Genomic DNA, 22,524 nt, shown 5'->3' on the forward strand with positions numbered 1-22,524 from the left:
TAAGCCATGCTCATGAAGTGAGAGTCATGACGCTGCTCTCCTGAAGGCTCCCAAGACCTGACGCACTAAGACGACAAATACCAAAAATGCAATTATAGACAATGAAAGCTAGAAATACCAGCACCTTCAGAAGTCTATGCAGTCTGGAAAAGGGTGGGGGAAAGGAAAAGGAGAAGTGCTGAACAACAAAAAGCCAACATAGGAAACTGCATTTTAATAAACCTTAACCTTTGTTCTGTCACTATCCTATAATGCTTCCTTCGGGTAATTCGCTCTCAGTTTCCTCACCTGAAAATGGACATATAATTAATCTCACTGCAAAGTTCACTAGTGCACCAAGGGCATCCAGACTGAGTAGTGCTAAGTGACTAGAAAGTATCAAAAAATAAACTAAAGATTTGTAAATTCCAGGTGCTGGGTTGTGCATTAGAAATAAAGCAGGAATTACTAACTGAATGAGGGTCAAAACATTCAACAGCTGTCCTATCCCCATGTAAAGGGATGCCACAGAAATACAGAAGCAAGGGGAGGGGGGAGAAGGGGAGAAGTGCCTTAAAAAATGCAAACGAAGGATCTCAAGTGAGTCTTTAAACCAGTCAATCAAAATATGAGTGCATAAATAAGCAGAATTAAGATTATCTATATATAAGATACCAAACTCTAGCTTGTAAGTTTTAACAGCACAAATCTAAAACAAGCAATGTTCATAGTACAGGGAGAGCAGGGACAGCCTGGCAGAACAATCAAGAACCGACTTTCAAAGAAGAATATGCTTGAATGGCAGTCCTGGTATTTTCTAGTCTATCAATGTTATGTTCTTCTCCCGATGTGTATTTTTTGCAGTGATGGGCAAAGAGGAAGGAGTGCTCATCTATCACTTCTTTCAATCAAGAAGATGTGCTAACTACATATAACTTCACATATTGGTCTACAGACAGTATTCTGCGATACTTCAAACATGAACAGTATTACACAAAAGCAAATGTTACTTTCCTAAGTCTAAAAATAAGTCTACCATATTTTCGGATACCACAGTCTCCAGAAGCATTTGGAGAGAGAGGAGAAAAACAAACACACACAAACAAAAAACAGTTGATTATTCTACGTTAATTAGATTATTATTGAAAAGGAAATAAATTAGAAGTCAGCAAGTGCCTATAACTGGGCTCTGTAATTGCTGGTCGTTCTATGAAGAGCAATAAAACCCCACAGCAGCAAGTTAAAGAAACAGCTCATGAGTGCTGTTCATTTTTCTTTTACTTTGTAATGAAAGCCCAGCATACATACTACAGTTCAAAAGTGGAATGCACAAACTGAATGCTCCAAGCATTTTTGTCCAGCAAACCATATGGTCAGTATCTATACTCAAGAACAAAAGCCGCTACACGTGTGCTAATCTACCTGTGCAGGAACTCTGTAAGAACATAAAACTTTCTACCTCCAAGTTATATGAACCCGATGCACAGTATTTTGTGAAACATAAGCAAAATAAGCACATAACAATTCTCCCCTCAAAGCGCTGCAGTAAGAAACAGCAAACATCAAAGATAACTTAAGCCTGAGAAAGAGCTTATAGTTCATAAGTGCATAAGTATTAATAAAAACAAACAAGAGCTCTGAAGCTCAAAGATTTGAATTTTTAAGTTCACAATAACCCTTAGCAACTACTATCAGTGAATAATATCTATGTATCGCATCTAAAAGTTTGTAGTTCAAAACATGAGTGAAAACATTCCGAATTTATATTCCACAACACAGCATTTTCTGCTCAGAACTTATTATACCTATAATGACTGCTCTTCTATCCAAGCAGAAAACTTGAACTTTGTTGACCATTATAGTCACCATGTCAATTCTGTCCTTCCAAATTTCTTGTATGAGATACTATGACTTTTGGCTGCTTGGCAACTGGCCAGGGACTTCGCAACATGGATACCACTTCAAGAGGTGCAACTAAAACCTAAGATGATCTCAAATATGGCCTCATCACACCAGAATGATTTTTAAACTTTATCTTTAAAACGCTTTCAGCACGATCCAAAAGATGTTGGGATTTGACTTTCTTTAATTTTACCCCAAACATCTTTGCCATCTTCTCCTTGTTCTAGAAAGGGGCAGAGCACCATCACTGCTGGCAGAGAATAAGAGTGCTTACGTCCTACACAAATCAGTAGGGCTAACGAAGAGCACACCCAGAAATAGACGTGTAAGACCATAAGACAGTAAGCCAGGAGTTCCTTCCACAGTTATAGTTCCTTTGACAGCAAAGGGATAATTCCAGTTCAAATCTTAGTCCATACAGAGAGGTCTCTAGAAGAACCAACTGTTACATACACACGCAGCTGTCTGTCTGAAGAAGCAGTTGAAATCCATCACTGTGCCTTCTGTAAGCCTCAGAAACATGGTATGACACACTAGGACTATCTGAGTTTAAACCAACAATTTTATACAGCTCCATATATGACTGCTGGCCTGTAATTACTACAAAAAGGTCATACTACAGCTACATTAAGTTACAATATTAGCATACTGGCCCAGCATGCTATGCCAACAGTGTTGCATCATCAGGTATTGATGTAACCTCATGAGAGGACTATGTAACATTGCTAGAAATGGTATTAGCTGCTCTTCTGTGCTTCTGCCTCTAAGGAAGGAGAAATATTTTCAGGTCTCTCCATTCCACTTCACTGGAAGTTAGCAAGTGATCACAGAGAAACAACTCTCTCCTGCCAATGAAACTCAGCAAGGTGGTTAAGTTTTTACTTCAGACACAGGACTTGGTCCTTCACACTGACACACAACTCCATCAGGGCACACAAATGCAGCACATTCAGTCTTTTTCCAGGTAAGAGTGAGAAAAAAGATCAGCCTGTGGCTAACCCATAGATAACATTTACAGTGGTTAGCTTTTACAACCTAAGTATTGTGTGCCAAGCCATGCAGTCCTCCCAATTTTAAAATCAGGAGAAAAAAAAAGGTAAAAAAGAAAAAAAAGCAATTTCCAATCTTGTAACTTATTTTGTGATCCTATTCGAGACACTTAACCTTAGAGCCTTAATGCCTTCAGGATGTAACACCCCCTTTTTGTTTTACGCTTCACAATCCAGACACACAGAACGCTATGCAAACAGCGAGTAATGAAGCGTGATGTGCAGGAATACTTAGTTCCGTAAGTGTCATAGTCTGTAATAGCTGCAAGGAGGCATTCGGGTTTAAATGCCGCCTTCTCTCCAACAAGCAGGTTTTCTCCACAAAGCTCACAGCGCAATCCCCGCTTATAGAGCTCAAGGGTTTATCTGTATCCGTGCGGTCCCACACCAGCAGGTGTCACTGCGATATCACTGCCGCGGGATCCCAGCAGGTACATTCCCAAGATTTGGTGGGACAGACCACTCCTTAACAGAGCCAGGGCCACAGACCTCACGTGCATGACAACACAACACCCCGGAGGCCACTGCACAATTCACTTGCACAGAAAAACAATACGTTTCATCACTTCTACGTGTTCTTTTATTTCTTACTTTCTTCTTTAATCTCCTGCTTCAGGTCCTCTACCATCTGGTCCTCTTCTCTAACTGCATGTCTCTCATGTTCCTGCTTCTTCCTATCTATGGTTCCTTTCATTTGAAACTGTGGTCAATAGTTTGTCTAGAACGAAAGCGGGTTTCATTCTCTTCTCTTAGTGATGTATGGCAGCTTCCAATCTACTGGCACGTCACTTACTCCCAAAGGCCCCTCTTCTTTTTTTTCACTTCCTGTATAATAGTCTCTAACAGGCAGCTCTGCTACCTCTACTTTCTTCCAGCTGCATTTACAGACAGACAAGAGAGAAACATGAAAGCTGGACACCTGTAAAGGAAGCTGGAAACAAGAATTAGTGCCATGTCTGCAAATCAGTCCTCTGTGACAGTCAATACTGTACTCATCGCCTTAGGAATGTCTGTCTTGGGGAGCAAGGGGAGTAAACTTGGGGAGTTTACTCTATGAAGTACAAAAATGGAAGAGCACAGGGTAGCTAGAAAAAGACAAGTGAAAGCAAAACCTAAGACACAAAGAGTCTAAAAGGAAAAAAAAAAAGCAAGCAGATGTTCTAGAGAAGTAAGTACGCACATTCTAACTTAAGTACTCGCCTTGCTTGGATGTTCAAAATGAATAATGAATGCTAAGTAGTTTTAAGTCGTTGCCTCAGTTTCTCCACAAATAATATAGCAATAATAATCCTCGGATACCCAGGAGCATGCACTGGGGCAGTGTAACTTCTTACCGACTACCACAAACGCGGCTCAATTTCGCCCAGCCCCGAAGCCCTTCCCGCACCGCTTGCACGACTAAGGAACGTGCAAACATGGAGAACTCGGGGCACGAGCGCAGAGAGCCACCGGGCAGGGCGCCGAGCCGAGCCCTCACCTCCAGCCCTCGCCGAGGCCGGCTCGCAGACAATAATCCCATTACACACGCAAAATCGGGAGGGCGGCAGCTGTGCATCCACTCGCTGCATTGCGGGGGGCGGCGGGGGGAAGGAGGGGGGGGGGCTGGCGGGCTTTGGCCGGGCGGGGGGCGCAGCCCCGCTGCACCTTGAGCAGCAGCAAGGCCGGGCGGGGACTTTTATTGTGACACGGGCCGGGCCTGGCCGCCAGCCGGGCCAGTGCCACGGCGGGGGCTGCCCGGGGCGGCCGCTCGCCCCCCGGCGCGGGGGCCCGCGGCGGCGCCGCTGCGCTCCGCTCGGCGGCGCCGCTGCGCTCGGCGGCGCCGGGGCAGCGCCGCGCCGGGGCGCCCCCCTCCCGCCCGCCCCGAGCCGGCACCGGGAGCGATGGTGGAGGAGGAGGAGGAGGAAGAGGAAGGAGGCACGGCGGAAAGCCCGTAACAACTTTCCGAAACAAACGCGTCGGAGGCTCCCTTTCTAAAGCTAAACAAAAGCCGGCAATAATTCACGCTGCAAACGCAACCTGCCTCCCCCCGGCCGGACGCGTTTGCAGACCCGCTTCGTACCTGCGTTTCGGGGACGAGCCGTTCCGCAAAAAAAAAAAACAAAACAAAAAAAAAAAAAAAAAAAAAAAACTTTTCGTTTACGGCGGAGGATGAACCCGGGAAGCCCAGCTTCCCGGTGCCCCCTCCTCCCGCCCCCCGCCGCACGCGAGGGTACGAAACTACTTCCCTCCCGGGGATTAATAAATAGATCAGCCTCGAGGCTGAGACCCAGCACAATTCCAGCGGCCGGACAACAGGACTTTGCACTTTTCCCAGGTTAACAAGGGCTGCCCTTAATCCCTGCATGTTTGGGGGCATTCCCGGAACTTCCCGCGGAGCAAACACACATCCCCAGCAGCTTCCTTTTGCAAATAACCCGTTCCTCCTCCTCCTCCTCCCTCCCCCAAGACAATAAGCCCAACGAGAACTTTTAAGCTGTGAACTTACGCTCCGGGGCACCTCCGCGCCGGCCCCCGCGCATCCGGGCGCCGCCGACCCCGCTCCCCAGCTGCCGGCTCGCTGCCCCCGCGCCGCTTCGCCCCCTTTTTCCGCGCCGCCAGGGATCCCCAGCTAATCCTCTCCGCCGCGGCTCCCCTTGCCAAATAATGCGCTTCTCACACATGGAGTCGCGGCGTCACTCGGCGGAGCATGCGCGCCGCGGCGGCCCAGCCACAGGGCGGCCCGTCCTGCGCCGCAGCGGCGGGGCTGGCGCCGCGCCGCGCCGCGCCGCGCCGCGGGGGGACACGGGCGGCGGCAGCGCCGCGCCGCGGGGGCCGCCGCCGGGCGAGCGGCGCGGCGAGCCGGGCCACCACTGGCCGCGGGGGACGCGGGGGGCGCGGGCGGGGGGCGCCGCGGGCCCCGCCGCGCCGCCCGGGGCCACGTGGAGGCGCCGCCGCCGCCGCGGGGCCTGGCAGCCTCGGCGCCCCGGTATTGTCCGCGGTGCGGTGCGGTGCGGTGCGGTGCGGTGCGGTGCTGCAGCCCGGCGCCGCCGCTGACACGAGTTGTTCTCGGCTCGCCTTCTCTCTTTCCTTCCCGAGCGCCGGCAGGCACCGGGGAAGGAAGCGGACGGCAGCGCGCCTTCCCCGCCGCTGCCGCTGCCGCGGGGGCCGCAGGTCCGAGGACGGGGCTCGCGGCTCGGACAGGCGGCCGCCGCGGCGCAGAGGCCTTACCGAGCTGGCGACGGGAGCCAGAAGGCACACACGCAACTTATTTCTGGGATCTCGAAGGCAGAAAGCGGTCTGACAGAGGTGGTCGGAGCTTCCCGGAGCCGCGCAGCGCGCTGTCCTACAGACGGAGTTCAGAAAGGGGGCTAGCGGACACGGACTGAGATGCTGCGCTAATTGAATACGCCCTGGCTAAGCCCACCACACCAAAACCCGCCAGCTCTGGAGAAGAAAAAGAACTATGTTTCCTGCAGACTGCTTCCTGAAAGATGTTATCATTGGAAAATACACTTGTAGGCATCTCCAAATACCTACACACATATTTAAGTTTATATAAACATATATATAGGTTTTATACATATTTACACATGTATAGAAGATTTAGAAGAGATATACTGTTACTGTAAGCAGCCAATGCTAGAAATAGCTATTTTCTTCTACCTAAAAAGCTCCAGATTGCTTTACTACTGCTATCCACAATTCACAGTGGGTTAGGAAGTAGCAGAAAGCAGCAATAAGTGTCTTCGATTATTCAGAAACAAATCTTAGTCATGGCGTACGCGATGAGCATGACTCGATGTGCTGATCACATGCAAAGTGCATTAAGCAACGCACCGGAATACTAGGATTCCCACTAACGTCCCTGCGCTAAAGGTATAGCTAGAGGTATTTCTGTGGGACGTGAAAGAGAAGTCGTATTTATGGATTACTCCTATTTTCTCCCTATGTTTTTTAACAGAAATTGTTTAGAAAGGCTTTCTCAAAGTGTGCTCCCCAGATCTTAAGTCTAGCAGGTGAATTAATGTAGATAAAGAACAGAAGAAATTCCAAACTGTTTTATTACCAGCCCCTTTAACACACTAATGTAGTTTTGGTTTGGTTCTCCAACTAAGTACCACTTTTCCACGTCCTCTATCAGAGGCAGCTCACAGAAGGACACTTCTCTCCCTGGTACTCCTTGGGGACGTTAACTGTTCTGACCAGGCTGCAGTCATGCCTTAGTCTACGTATGGGCTGCAGTGTCTGAACGACCAGGTCAACCTGTTCAGAGTTACCAAATTATCAAAATGACATTGATTCATCTAGCTTTTCCATAAATATTTCTTTCTGCAACAGGCAAATGCCAATGAGCGTGTCTTCTGTAGCCCTTAAGATCTCAAGTTTTCCATTTATTTTTCAGATGCGGTATATTGGCTCCTAAGACACCAGTCTGATTACATCTTATTCACTAAATCAAGTAAGTTAATCTCAAGCTGAGTAATTTTCACCAGGCTTATATATCATACTGTAGGGTCCTCCTTTTGCTCTAAGAGGATGAAGTTTCTGGCTCTGCATTCAAATTTCTGACACATTTTCCAAAATCTAGGTGAAGCATGAATTTAAAAATGGGAGGAATGTCATGGGACGTTAGGAAAGAAAGTTATCCCCAAATCAATATTCTGCCAGACTCAGTGTGTAAATATTCCCTGCCAACACATTTCCAAATGTGATATTTATCGAAAGAGATTTAGAAGCAGAATGATTAGGACTGTCTTTCATAATTTTGATGATTAATTTACAGGTCCTGTGAAAAGATGGGGACTCTGTTCTGCCTCTGTGGGTTATATTGACTTATTTCCACCCAGCTTTCAAACACAAAGGATTTCTCACAACAGCATCTCACTTGTCTGCAGCATTTTTTTGTCTTCCAGTTACACAACATCCAGAACCTTGCCTTTCCCCCCCTCCCCTTATTTAAACATAAAAATGATGAACAATCTCCTTTCAAAAGGCTGTAGGTGCCCTCTCAAAGAGATGCAGAAAGATGAGATGGATGGCAAGAGGAAGAAAAGCCACATCATCAGAAACAGAGCTAGCTTGTGCTCCGCCGCCCCAGCTGGAACACAGCAGCAAGACCAAACAGAAAACCTCCTTGGACTCCGTCTTGCTGGGGACCCTGGTACAGCTCTACCCTCCCACTTTTCACGAGACTAACAAGGACATTTTTTTTTCCATTGCAAACCAAGATACCTCATGTTCTATTTTATGGGAGATGTTGTAGTTTACTTTGAACAAAAATTATTTTCAATTCAAATAGAATAGCCCTAATTCCTAGCTGGTTTTCCTTAGTCTGTAGCTGTTATAAGTCTATTAAAAGTAAACTTAGAAAACCAAACCAGTCATCTTATCATAAAGTTAGAGTTTTTGCTGGAACAGTCCTTCAAACATGATACATAGAAATATTACTATCAGCTGAAGAGAATTCTTACGATTTTCTTTCATTAGCATACTCAAAACAGCAAAGTAAATGATTATTTAGTAAATAATTTGGAATAAGCGAGTGTGGTTTAAGACAGGCTGCTGAACTGGAGTAAAGAAATTATAAAGACTGACTTCTCTTTGGGGGCAAAGTTCAAATTTCAGCTACTAGATGTTGCTGGGAGAAGGTGAGGGTATAGCATCCGAAGGGATTGCTAATAATGAAGTCACCTTGAAGGTGTATTAGTATTACAACTGCTTAACAAAGTCACAGGCTAATGTTATTTCAATGATAAATCAAGTGTGGCAAATTGGTGGCTCTATCAGCAAGAGAGACACTGATACCAAAGTTGTGTATTCCTAGAAATATATACATAAGATGAAGTAACTTGTTTGCAACACGTTTATGTAAACTGCTGAAATGAAACTAGTCCTAAGCTGCTTTCAGGAGTAAAGTTCTATGGAATCACAACAGATTAAGGGGGAGGGGGGGGAAGGGACAGAAAAAGCACTAACTAAATCAATCTACCTGTATGTATCAGACTGCAAAAGTTGTTAAGATTTTAGGAGGAATTCTGTAGATGTGTATCTTGTTTTCAGAAAAAATAAAGCTGGATATACTTAACTCCAAACAATGCAAACCAAACATCTGAAACAGTAGTTAAAAAGGGTATCTGATCCCTATTTTAAATAGATTATATATATGTCTTTTTCAGATAAAGAGTGTTACTGAAATGTTATTAAAACAGTCCTGTTTCCTATTTAAAACGACACTTAAAATCTTCAGAGTCAAGTGTGAGTGCAACTGTAGTTTGTATGTATTCCTTTTGGGGAATATATACCTTTTAACTACTTGGACAATATGCAGTATTATTTTACATTTTTTAAAAAAATAATAGGCAACATTATAGTTTGGTTTTGTGCCTAATTATCCATTTGCTGAACTGACAGAAATGGGATTTCTCTAAAAATTGCAAGAGTTCCTTCTATTACGTCGCTATCTTTGACGTTATCAGTGCTTTTTATACGGACATTTTAAAAATACATCTATTAACTTTTCATGCTAGAAGCCCTGCTGCCTTGCTTTTAAAACAGTAAGTAGTAGGGATCTCAGTATGGGGAGAGGAGAGCACCTTTTGTATTACTCATATTTATTCAATGGTATTTATCTTTGGCAGTACTGAACCAAGAATCAACATAAATTATCAACTTAATTTTTAAGGATTTGAAGCTGAAATGTATAATGTGAAGCTCACGTTCTAGTCAGGCTTCAGCTTGACTCTAAATGTTACAGCTTCTTGTAGAGAATTATCACTTCAACTTGAAGTCACTGCTTTCTGCTGTTAAAGTATCAAAATAAGTTTGGCATATAGCAACTGTGAATTGAGTACTGACATATGGTCATTTTAACATACAAAATAGCAAAAATATTTTGAAAAATATTCTTGCTTTTGCCTAACCAAGCCAGGAGAGGAATGCAAGGGCCTTGTGTCATTTCCACGGGAGGATTCTTTGAGAGGAGTGATGCTACTGAAGTAGTTTTGGTTCTATTTACTATCAGATTCTAGAAGCTCTTGAGCTACGTATTATCCAATAACATGAAACAGCCACCTCCGAGTAGTGAAATAAAATGGATTTTTTTTTAATAGTCACTAGCTATTTAGATATCTGGCATGGGCCTACACACCGCAAACTGTGTGAAAAACTACTAAAGCAGGAACAGCATTAGTATCTAATTTGTGTGCTAAACTCTTATACAGTATGTTCGTGATGCTGATGACAGCATCACTTGTCAATAAAATCAAAAACCTAAGAAATATCTTTTTACATCAAGCTTTATAGATCACACTCTTGACACTATTTCAAGAACAAGGTATTTTAGAGTAAACAGAACATCAGCTTCTATCTCAGAACCTTACAGATTTTCTGCAAACCCTTGCCACATGCTATTTTGCATATTCAAATATATGTATAGTTTGCCATCTAAAGTAAATATTACATTTTAATTAAAATCCAGTAGTTCAAAATTAGAGAAGCCATTTAAATAAGCAAACAGCTATACTTTTGCATATCTTTTCCTTGTTATGAATCAGATGATGTATAGTAAAGCAATAACAGAAAAATATTACCTCACCATTTCTCACCTGGGCCTTGATTAAAGTACTCAATTAAGTATAAAACAGAGCACTGAGTGTACAGTCAAATGGGAGAAGGAAATCTGAAATTCAGACGCTGTCTCAGTTCAAGTTGGCAAGTCCTGGGTGTGTCACTAAGGTGACAATGCTTTGCAGAGGGCATCAGCTGTGCTATGTTAATGACACTCCCTTGTGCGTCGGTGCATGGATTGGCAATAGGTGGGTGGATCCAGCGGGAAGCTTTATCTGTCAGCCTTTCCAGCCAGGCCAGTGGAACAGAGCAGCTACAGAGCTTGCTTTTGTTAGTCTGTTCAAATCTTATAAAGATGTTGGTAAGAATCCAACATAGCAAATCGCCTCAAATACTTACTTGAGTATAATTTTCATTTATGAATGTGGCATATACCCAGAAAATAGCCTTAGTTCTGATAATCAAAACTAATGTTATATAACGTAATTCTACTTTAAAGCTGAATACCTATACAAGCAGTCAAGGTCTTGCTGGAGCTACAAAGTTCTACTATTAAGTTGTTCCTCCAGAGGCATGTCCCTCACTTCAAATGTCAAGTCCACAGATGATATCATTGATCAACTACTTCCTGTATATTTTAAAAGCACATTACTTATACTCTTCATACCTCTAAATACAACATACATCAGTAGCTAGTCTTGTTGTAATAACAGCAGAATTTGGTATTGGGATCTGAGAAAAAACAAAATGCACAATCAGACAAAATTCACAGATGTCACTACAGGAAGAATGAAAAACGAGATTAAGCCTCTTCTCCACTTCAGGGTGTTGCTACATATCAGAATGTAGTTTAAAGAAAAACATGAAGTAAAACTTAAGTCAGATGAATACACTTTTCTCAGACTTGGACAGCTTTCTACAACTAGCAACATATGCAAGAAGCATGGGAACATGCTAATATTGGCATACAGAACAGGCTAAACAAGTTCTTTAAACCCAATAGCCAATATATATTTTAGTAAAGGTTGAGAACATCACTCTAAAGATGTTTGATGGTGTAGAGGATCAAGATAGCAGTATAGCTATGTTTTAATGTTGCCCCAGATCTGCTTCAGTACCTGTTACGTTCACCTGACTTCCACCATTCAGAAGATAAACCAAGCACTACTGCTTAGTGTTTGTTGACTGGGAGTCTGACACTAGAAAAGTGAGATTGCAATTCTTTATATTTTTTTTAAGCAAACCAAAACAGCTTGTAAGGAACTATTGCTGGAATTCTGAAATTAATCTTTGAACAGTTAACAGAAGTAAAAAGGATAAAACTGTAAGCATGCTGCAACAGTGTCAGAAATCATAATGTCACCGAAAACAATAACAATACAAATTTAAGATGGCTTATACTAAGAATGAACAGAATTCCATAGGCTTGAGATCAAGAGACCTACCATTACTTATATTCTCATGAAACTATATTCAGGCTGTAAACTGCAGTGCAAGTTGCAACTTCCACAAGCTGCTCAAGACATAATTTCTGATAAGTAGTTCAGGAATATGATGAAATAGTAAACAGGTGCATTTTGACAAGAAGAATCTGAGACACTTCAAAGTCAATATATAATCTGTACCATTGCGTCTATTTGCCTTTCTCCTAACCAAAGGGAGTAATACTTAAATGTCAAGTATTTTCTGCAGCAAAGCAGGACGTGAGATTGGAAACAGTCAAAATTCCGTAATCTAAGCAGTGATGTGAATGACTCTAATGAGAAATGAAAATTAATCTTTCTGGAACTGAAGAAATTAAGGATCAGTAATGTATGGCTTTTGAGGAAAGGAGGAAAACAGTAGCTCTATATGCAAATGTTGCTTTGCCCAAGATGGTGTTTTCAGTGTGATATTATCAACCTTCTCCCTAATAAGCACTTTTATGAGTAGAATCGGATACAGTAGGAGCTTTGCTCCAATTCAACAAGCGCTTCATGGACTATCGATTTTACTCTGAAGTGGGAGAGAACAAAGTTCACATAGCGTTGCTTTTATATTTAAAGATCTGCCAAAGAACATCTCAACCTCCTGAAAGCTGGTCCACCACAGACTTGCTCAGATCAGTTAAGTTAGCATTGTGATCTGCGACTTTGGACACAAATGTTATGCTGGCAAACAGTGAGTCAGACCCACAGAGCCATTACTTCGAGGGAATGGCCGTAAACAAGCACCTCTTGTTTGTTTACTGATCACTGTCACGCGGCTCATCAGTACTTGACCCTGATTAAAAGACGAATGAACTAGTGGCAGAAAACTCTACTTTGACTTTCTGTAAATTCAGCTGCTACAGAGTCCTAAGGGAAGCAGCAGGACCTCCAAATCTGCGGTTGCAAACCTGTAACAATGAGGGCCAAAATAGATCTTAGCCTCTATTCCTGCTAATTTTATCAGTTGTTGAATATTCACAAGCATCTTTTCATCTAGACCTGCCAGCCTATTTTTAACTGTCTCATCTGCAGCCTATAAATGCTATACATGAGAAGAAAACCACAAGCCCCCAAGAAGATCCTTATTATTTCATCATTTTTTGCACAGGAGGGCTTACTGAGTGTCCATTAATCCCTCCTCTAGCCTGGAAGCCATTTTCAGAATAGAATATGGAATACTCCGAACTTCAAGGAATCTGCATACAAGAAGTGTTCCCAGCAACTGCTTGCTGTGCATCACCTGGACTGCTAATCACTTAAGACTTTTTTTTTTTATAATGAAAACTCAAAGTTCTGCCACAGTTAACATATACAATCAGATGGTTTTGTTATTTTTATCTGCTGGTTTCCTTTCATATTATGCAAACATTGCATTTTGCCTCATCCAACTGGTAGGCTCTTCAGGGTAAGGGGCAGTCTCTGAATGCAACAGGATCTCTGTGCTATTAAACCACAAGTAATTTTAAGTATGAATTGCTTCCATTCTGAGCACAACAATGAATACTTCCAGTCGCATATAATTTGCCTACTCCTTATTCAAAAATACTTAAATTAATAATTCACACTATCATCCATATACATATACTCTGAAACCCTGAACAGTGAAGGCAGAAGGGCATTGACATAACCACTATTAATAGGAGTAGTCTTAGAATTAAAATACACATCATATTTCCTCCACCTTGGAGAGCATTTTGTCCTTCTTGGGTTTTGGTCTTTACTGCCCTCCAAATTAGACATAATGGGGGAAATACAAAATATGATCTCAAGGACTCAAGCTTTTTACCAGTTCTGGAACAAAACTGACCAAACTGTGTATTCTCAAAGCTCTGATCACAGAGCTGGTCATTAGTTGCTTCATTTTCTAGAAAACCAACTCTTATCCTTGAGGGATCTGCTAGGCTGATTGGTGTATTTTTGGCTGAAATGGTTCATTTTTCAAGAAGATTAAGCAGTAGAGCTGAAAGTTTTACAGTATTGTAGATACAATAATTAGAACTTTTCTCTCCATTCCTCTGACACATATGAAATGTTCCTGCACGGGGCTACAGTGGTGTTTTCACGAACAGTACCAAAGATATTTCTCACTTGATAGATTATGAAAGCTAGATTGTGCTACTCAGTTGAGTTGTGAAGTTTCAGGATATCAAAACTGAAATGGTTCAAAAGATTTTCAGGTAGGATCAGTGTTTGTCTGCCGAAGTGTCTTGGAAATTGCAGGGCATGGTTGTCACCGGCCGCACGTTGCCATTGTTAATAATACTTCATTATTAATCAGATTGAAACTGTCTCCCCCACACACATCCCCACCCCCAGTCAGTGTTTACCAAGCAGCAAGCTGGACACAGAAAAGCCTGTTTTGGGAAAGATACATTTTTACAAATCATATCCTACAAACTAAGAATTTTAGAATATCTAGGGAATCAATCTCTTTCTCGTGAGGTAAATGTGTTTGTAGTTACAGCATAAAGAACTCCACCTAAATTCCACAAAACATATTTGAGTAATTCTCAGTAATTCATTCTCCCAGTCCAGCATCAGACTAGATTCCTAATAGAGATTAATATGAGCACAATCAGATATTTGTCTGCATGGGTGTCATGACATCCACAGCTATTTGTGTTCAACAGTCAGGTTCTCTCTAAAGATCCTTAAGGAAGAAGTACTGGGAAATAAAGAGTTCACAGAAAGTATTCTGAATGTATTAAAAGTTTTGCCTATGCAAGACCAGTGATACAGTAGATTTGATGAAAACGGATATGACAGCCTCCAAAACAAGTTACTCTTACTTTAGATTTCTTTAAATATGCAGACAGACAAATGATTCATGCTCTCCTTGTTGTTAAAACCCACACTGTATATGAACAGTAAAGCTGGCTGTATATAAAATCATATCTTAACTGAATTAGCTTCAGTGCTCAGTATTTCAACTGTTACTGGTTTCTCAAGGTATCCAGCCAGAGATCAACACTACGTTGTAACTTTATCCACAGACTGTTGTGCCCTCTTAGTTACAAAATTCTCTCCTTGATTATAATTGACTTTATTAAAATTTGTATCATCTCAAAGCCCAACAAGCAAGTTATCTGTATGTCTCAAACCATTTTCTTTTAACTTATCATAGGTGAATAGGAGTTTGACAGTTCAACATGGTTTCAGTTTGCTGTAACTTGCATTGTTAATTTTTTGAAGATGAATACTCCAATCCTTTGCTACCTGTATCTCTCAAAGAGTTGACTGGAAAAGTATTTTAAGTGCATTTTTGAGATGTCAATAGAGCCTTGTAATGCAATTACATTACAGGCAATGAGGGACAGACTGATGTAAAGCCAAAGGTCTAAGACAGCATAACTAGGTTTGATTGATTTAAACAAAGTTGACTAGATAAGACAGATTGTTATTGAAATATGATATATATTGAAAACTCCTGTTCTTTTAGGAGGATTATCTAAGTCTTATACTCTGTTTACCATATTACCATGTTTCCATCTGGTAATAGAATGTATACTATGAGCACATAAAAAATGCCAGTCTTTTCTCATAGCACACTACCAATTATAACTTAAGTTCTAAGAAGTCACTTCCCCTCTCTTCCCTGAACAGAATTGTATCAGGTCAGTTCCATAACCTGCTTTCCGTTTGAAAAGCAAAGATCATAAATTAGATTCATTTCTAAATTTAGGATTGATGAGATCAGTTATTATTGATCTTGTTTTCTCAGGCAAATTTCAAAAGAAAGGTATTCATAAAGCCACTACTACTTCCAGGGCTTGCTTAAAGTTTATGGAAGTTCTAAACTAGAAATGTCAGTGCACTTGGTTGCTTTAGTTGCTGTGATTACCTTCACAGAAATTAACATACAGCTTATATTGGAAGAACTAGATTCATTTTTTTAATCTTCCAAAATAATCTTAAATTTGTCTCCAACAATGAAGCCAAATACTTCTACTGAAAAAAGGTAGTGTGTGTGGTGGGATCACTCACAGCCATCAGATACTACTACCAATTACATGTAATTCCCAATGCATTGCCAAGAGATGGCTCTCAGGAAAAAAAAAACATTGCATCTACTATTTCACCAAAACCTGAAGTACCTTTTTGTTTTCCTCTGAAGAGGAAGCTTGTCCTCCACCACACGCTTACGAAGCCTTGTACTGAATCTGCACAGTGCAGAAGTACACATCACCAAGTGGGAGAAGAGAGATAACAACAGAATCATATTCCACAATTTCAGTGCTCAAATGAATAATCATTTACTTGTTTAATAACTCCAAAAAAGGACAGCTCAATTCTTATCATCAGAGTCTCTAGAGATTTAACATCCTTGGCATTGTATCCTAAAAGGAAGGAAATTTCTCACTTCCCTAGCTATTCCAGTTATATAAATCAATTGTTGAAGGATAGTTTAACTGGTCTACGTATAGGAACCAAGGCAACTATATTTGGGTTCAGACGGTATTTGGAGATGCTTATTTATAAATTAAAAATAAAATGGTTTATAATTTATCAGTAATTATATACATATAGTTTCAAAAGAATTGTGCAATCTATTAGCTAGGAGAAAAATCTACTTGATTTTATACTGGTGCTCATGATGCCAAGTCTTTTATGTACTTGTAATAACAGCCTAAACCAAGAAAATGTAATCTAACCAGGAAGCTATTTGATTGGAGTCCTTTTGACCCAAAGCCTAGAACACGATCGCCAAATACCTACTATCCTCTCATCTTCTCCAACCTACTTGAATGTCATACCAGTTGGATAAGTGGGTGCAGTTGCATATAAATTATAAAATTTATAAGAGATTACAAATAAGAACTCATGCTGTGTGCTGTAAAAAGAGCAATAAAAAGATGGAAAAATCCAGAAAATAAACCTGGTAGCTCCATTAGCATAAAACCACTGGTTTACTCTTGTCAGGCAACCAAAAAGCAAATACTGTAGATACCATTCCGATATTTTGGCTTGTCAGTAACACCCCAGTTATTTGCTTACAGCAAGGAATAGATCTGCTCTAAGCAACAGAATTCTAAAGAATGAATTGATGCCATGGCTGACCTAACATACCTGTTTAAAATGAAGCACATTTGGCAATAGTACTTCTGTGTATCTATTTCTAGGGAAATGGTGTGTTCCACAAAAACATTTCACAAGTAATATTCATGTGCTTATTTTGCTAATCTGGAAACCTATTTGACTAAAAGTAGCAAGTCACATGAAAAGGCAGGAAGCATTCAGTTGAACAACAGTAACTTTTATCTTTCCACGTTGACTTTTAAGCTTTCTCCTCCAACTTTGCTGAAAAACCCAAGAATAGTACTTTCTTTCCTGATTATGATGGGTTGATGGATTTAGTTGATGTTATTTATTTTACTTGGGTCAAAATAAAACATTTATGATCCAATTCTGAAAATAAGCATATGGCTCCAGTATACATAGCCAATGAAAAGGTAAGACCGCTGGCATCTGAAGATACTCTCAGCTGCTCTTCTACAGTCAGCCTACCTTTACCTACATAGTACAAGAGCTCAAATGCTTTTGAGTTTTCAAACCTGGGTAAGAAACAGCACTGATAAGGTTTGCAAAAAAGTACATGCTATCTTGCTCTGAAGAACAGGGAATTAGTCAGCAAAGGGGTATGCTTACACTGTGTCTTCTCTCATTGTTCTTTGGCTGCAACATTCATTGATATTTTTGGTTGCACACCAAAACTGTGAAACTAGATACTCTGAGTCAGCCCAGAAACGTAAATGAGATTGAATTTAGCATTCTGTAAGGAATGGATAACAATATCAGCAAGCCAGACTACATAAAGATTTTTCATATATCTCGAATAATTTTTTTTTCTCAAATTTTCTCTCACCTTTCTCATACTACCCAAAAATGCCATACAGAGAAGTTTCACACTGTGGTACTAGTCCATTGATACTGCTCAGTTCCTCAAGTAGAAATGCCTATGTTAAAAAATGCAAGTGGTCCCATGTTTTGAAAACACAACATTAATTCACTGTTCACAGCCGTATTGGCCCTAGCAGCAAAAAGCTTTGAATTTTGATTCCACGGCATTGTACCTCTACTAGAAACATTTAAGGATTGGCTTCCCTATTCCCTCAGTTGCTACTTAAAACATGCCTGTGACCCATTGAGCAAGTCTCCACTATTACTTTTAAATTCCCTATCCGTCTTTGGAAAATTGTGATAACACACAAGCCAGATTCTTCAGAGACACTTGATGGACTCCCTAAATTCAAGCTAAAGATATCAGAGTGGAAAGCAGTCTATTTCCCTTTTGGCCAAACACCTGAACTCCGCTGAGATAAGACACATTCAGTTACAGCTAAATCTAGCAGAGACCTCTTAATTTTTGCTGCAATACAGAGGTTATCATTCTATGGTTCTGCCTCTTATGTACGATCCTTGAAACATTCAGTCTGTCATGTTGGGAACTGAATTAACTTTGAATAAAAACTAATTCTCATTCTTTGAGAGGTTTCAAAGGCAAGGGAACCATGTTTGTGTACTGATTTAAAACAAAATGTTTTTAGTTGTAGTCCCCAACTCATTACTTGCAGACAAGTTTCTTCATGCAAGACCCTCTAAAATTGCTCATGGCAACAAGAAATTAAGATGTTCAAAATGAAGTCAACTGGGAGACATGAAGCAGCCTGCAGCATTTTGCTCGCTTCATATAGTAGCCCACTGGACAGCAGAATTTAGGGACCACTGGTACACAGAAGTAATTTCAATTACATTTGTGTGGTACCATAATCTGTTTTATCTTTTGGCAGATTTACCTATTTACTGTTTGAACAGTATGTGTATTCAGTTTGGTTAAGAAGTGTCCTTAAACTCTTGAAAAAGTTGAAAAAAAACAAGTCATCTGTAGCAGTCATATTGAGATTAGAAGAAAAGCTAAAGTTTAGGTAAAGTTTAAAAGAAGGCTGCCCACTAGAAAAAAACATGTTTTCCTTTCTTAAAACTTTGTCCTTAGGGTACAGTCATGAAAAATATTCAAGTATTTTACACAATTTCCCCTGCATTTAATAGTATTCAGCTAAATCAACTAAATATTTGTATCACCAATTTCTAAGTTGTTCTCTAATTATTTTTAAGGGACTTTTTCAATTTAAGGCAGAAAGAAGAGTCCTTATCTTCTTCCTTGCCTATACTTTTTAACTGGTTTGGAATGTCCTGCTATAATGCTGTGAAGAATCAAAATTTTTAAAGTTAGCTACTTCTAAATACTTAAATGGACAATATTATTTTACCTATAGCAACTGCCACAGCATATGTGGCTCACAAATAAACTCCTTTTTTTTTCCTCTCTAGCTTTTGACCACACTTATCACAAAGAAAAAAAGAGAAGGTGGGAAAAAGATAGAAAATTAATAATGAATTAGATTTTTAAAAAGCCATCTATATACACTCTGTGAAACATGGCAGATAGCTGGGGGTGAGCAGAAGGTGGTAGACCACAGACAGGATATAACTTTATTTTGAATAGAGCTTGTCTTGCGTACAAACTAAATCCCCCCCAAAGTAGTACAGAGATAAACACTGCCAGAAAAAAGAAAGTAATTGAGTTATAGAGGCAAACAGAAGGGCGATGTTTTCACATTAGAGAAAATGAGCCTAGCTCTCAATCTTTGCACTCATAACCTCTAACATGTCTACAAACATGGGTGTAAGTACTCATCTTTGGCATCAGCCCCACAGAACACCTCCATCTTAAGTCCTGTCGTGAATTCAACCCATCTGGCAACCCAGCAAGCAACCAGTTTTTTGTTCCTGCTTAGCAGGTCCCCTCTGAACGTGGCCTCACCCTGCCTGCATTCACCCTTTCTTCCCAGGGGTGCCTCCTCCTCCTCCACAGAAGACCCTCGCTTTTGGTGCCCCACGACAGAACTTTGTCCGCGTCTGAAGTGCCACTTTCTCGCGCAGTGGACGTCTCCTTCCCCCTGCAGCACGCACCACCGCAGCTTCTGTCGGGAGTCCTGGTACCTTCCTGTACCATAAAGCTGCCCTCCGCTTCCAGCGGGCCCCTCTCCCCACCTCGCCTCAGCCGGGCCCCCTCGGCCGCCCGCTCCGGAGCCCGCGGCACCCCTTGCACCAGCGGGGCCCGGGCGCCCCAAGTTTTTTTTTTTTTTTTTTTTTTTTTTTTTTTTCCCCTCCCCGGATGCCCCATCTCCCGCATCTGAGGCTCCCTCCCCTCCCCCACCGCCCCTCCCCCGCCTTCCCAAGTCTCTGGGACTAATAATCTGGCTTTGCTGACATGCTCTGGTAGCTGTGCCTATCGGGCAACTCCCAGGATGCACTCTTCGCTCCTCCCTGGCACCCCCTCAGCCTTGCCCACCCTCTCCTGGTACTTCCCCCCCTCTTTTTTTTTTCTTTTTTCTTTTTTTTTCTTTTTTTCTTTTTTTTTTTTTGGAGCGCCCCTCCCAGGCCCGCTTCTTCCTCAGGCCGATTCCCTCCGGGCCTTCCCCTCCCCCGCCATGCCTGCGCCCCGTCCGTGTCCCCCGCCCCCCGGCCCCGCCGCCCTCGGGGCGCCTCCAGCCTGGCCCCCGCGGGCGCCCGCGCCCCGCCGCCCTCCCCGTCCCGGCGACCCCCCCCCCACCACCACCACCACCACCCCGGCACACTGCGACCCTCGCCCCTGCGCCCCGCTTCCCCCCCCCCCCGGCTCCTCCCCGACCTCCTTCCTCGGCTCCTCACTCGCCCCCTTTTCCTCTGCCCCGGCGCCCCCTTAGCCCTCGCTCCCCTCGGGGCGCTGCCCCCCCCCCCGCCCCGCTCCCCAGGGGCTGCTGGGGGTGGCGATGTCACTCACTCTCCTCAGCCCCCTCAGAGCCGCCTCCTCCTCCTCAGCGGGGCCCGGGCCGGACTGGGGCCGTGGGGGGAGGGGAGGCGGCTCCCTCAGGTGGCCACTGACAGGAGGAGGGAGGGAGGGAGGGAGGAGGGGGCTGCGCGCGCAGGGAGACCCGCCTCGCGCCGGGCTCCCTCCTCCCCCCCCCCCCGCCCCCCTCCGCGCGCGCCGCCCCGCGCCGCGCGCCGCCGCCGCCGCCGGCAGCGCGGGACTCCCAGGGTGGCGCGCGCGCCACCAACCGTCACCTCCTCGGGACGCTTTTCCCGCCCACTCCCGTTGCTAGGCAGATTTTGACAAACTCGCGTCCCCGCCCGCCTCGCTCCGCCTCCTCGTCGGCTTCTTCTTTTTTTTCTTTTTTTTTGAAATGAGGTTTTGACTCTCGCGGCAACCAATGGAAACCTGACGCTGCCAAGGCCGCTAGCCAATGGGAGCCGAAACCAGCCTTTGTCCCGCCCCCGAGATAAGCGTTAAGGCGAGAGGGGCGGTGCTTCGCTTTGAGCGACGTGAGCGCCGACCAGTAAAACCCCCGGAGGACACGGTGGGTGGGGAAACGAAAGCCAATGCGCGCCGCGGGCGCGCAGGAAAGAGGCGGGACCGGCGGCCGGGGTGGCCGCGCGGGGCTCGGCGGCGCTCCCCGCCCCCCCCCCCCCCCCCCCCCGCGACCCGGGCACCGCGGCGGGGGGAGGCGGCCCCCGCCCGGCGCCGCGCCGCGGCCGCCTGAGGTGATGCGCGGCGGCGGGGAGGGGCCGCCGCCGCGCCGAGGGGGCCCCGGCCCTTATCCGCCCGCGCAGGCCGGCCTGGGGGCCTCCGATAGGGGCCGGCGGCGGGGTCGCTCCCTCCCCGCGGCCGTGAGGGGAGGCCTGAGCGCCCCCCCCACACACACCCCCCTCCCCGGGCGGCGGGGCGAGGCGGCCCCGCGGGGGGCGCAGCGCCGGGCGGTTGCGGCAGGCCCCGGCAGGCCGGCGGGGGCCGCGCCGTCCGCGGGGGCCGTGACTCATCCCCGCTTCCTTCTCAGATCTAGGCCAGGGGTGCTCAGACATTTCCATGCCACCGGCCACACCTCTGACAGGGCCGCGATACCATCTCCCTGCGAGACGGCGCGCGGGGATCTCGTTAACCCTTCGCCTCCGGCCCCGCAGCCGCGCTCGGGGGAGCCGCTGCACGGTCCTTGCCGCCGCCGCCGCAGGTAAGGTTACCCCGGAGTCCCCCCGGGGCGGCCAGCAGCTAGAAACGAGGAACGGACGAATCAATAAACTACCTTCCCCCAAGCCAGCCGTGACAGCCGGAACAGCTGCGTTCGTACAGAATAAATAAAAATCTTTGGAGCAACCGGCTTGCAACCTACCTTCGGTGTCTGTGGCACAAGTCTCAGGAATGCTTATTCAGTATTTTTAGACACCTGCAATTGAGTTTGTTCTTTTCAGAAAATTACTTAGGTGAGGACAAGTTTATGAAACTAAAGTGACAAGAACAGCACTTTATTTTTAATGCTAATACCAGTCTTTCGTCAGTTCATTTACACACAAAACTGACGTGGCTCATTACAGGATTAGATGTGTCTTTAGATCAGGTTATTTGGGCATTTGTTTCAAATGAGTAGAAATGACATAATGCTTATTTAATTATTTTCATTCATAATCTTCACATTTAATAAGCATAAATCAGTATCTTTCCCATTTTACTGAGGCAGGGAAGTGAAAGCAGAAGGCATCTAACAAAG

The 22,524-nt window shown here is 43.9% G+C and overlaps 1 protein-coding gene and 1 long non-coding RNA gene across 8 annotated transcripts in view; one reads left to right on the forward strand and one right to left on the reverse strand.

Annotated features, from left to right (window-relative positions):
- Nucleotides 1-20,814, reverse strand: part of GATAD2A (GATA zinc finger domain containing 2A) — a 71,933-nt gene extending 51,119 nt beyond the window's left edge. For 6 of the 7 annotated variants that reach the window (XM_062596140.1, XM_062596142.1, XM_062596144.1 and 3 more), the window contains exon 1: nt 5,416-5,523. The gene's annotated coding sequence lies outside the window, so the exon portion shown is untranslated. Of the gene's footprint in view, nt 1-5,415; nt 5,524-20,768 lie in introns of those variants that run through there. The other variant, XM_062596139.1, reaches the window with a different exon arrangement.
- On the forward strand, nt 5,947-8,846 carry LOC134151530 (uncharacterized). The gene is made up of 3 exons (XR_009960870.1): nt 5,947-6,424; nt 7,312-7,368; nt 7,903-8,846. It is a non-coding gene; the product is annotated as an uncharacterized LOC134151530 (long non-coding RNA).
- Nucleotides 20,815-22,524: the final 1,710 nt, after the last annotated feature.

The sequence above is a fragment of the Rhea pennata genome, chromosome 27 (assembly GCF_028389875.1).
Source record: "Rhea pennata isolate bPtePen1 chromosome 27, bPtePen1.pri, whole genome shotgun sequence".
In the NCBI taxonomy this organism is placed as follows: domain Eukaryota; kingdom Metazoa; phylum Chordata; class Aves; order Rheiformes; family Rheidae; genus Rhea; species Rhea pennata.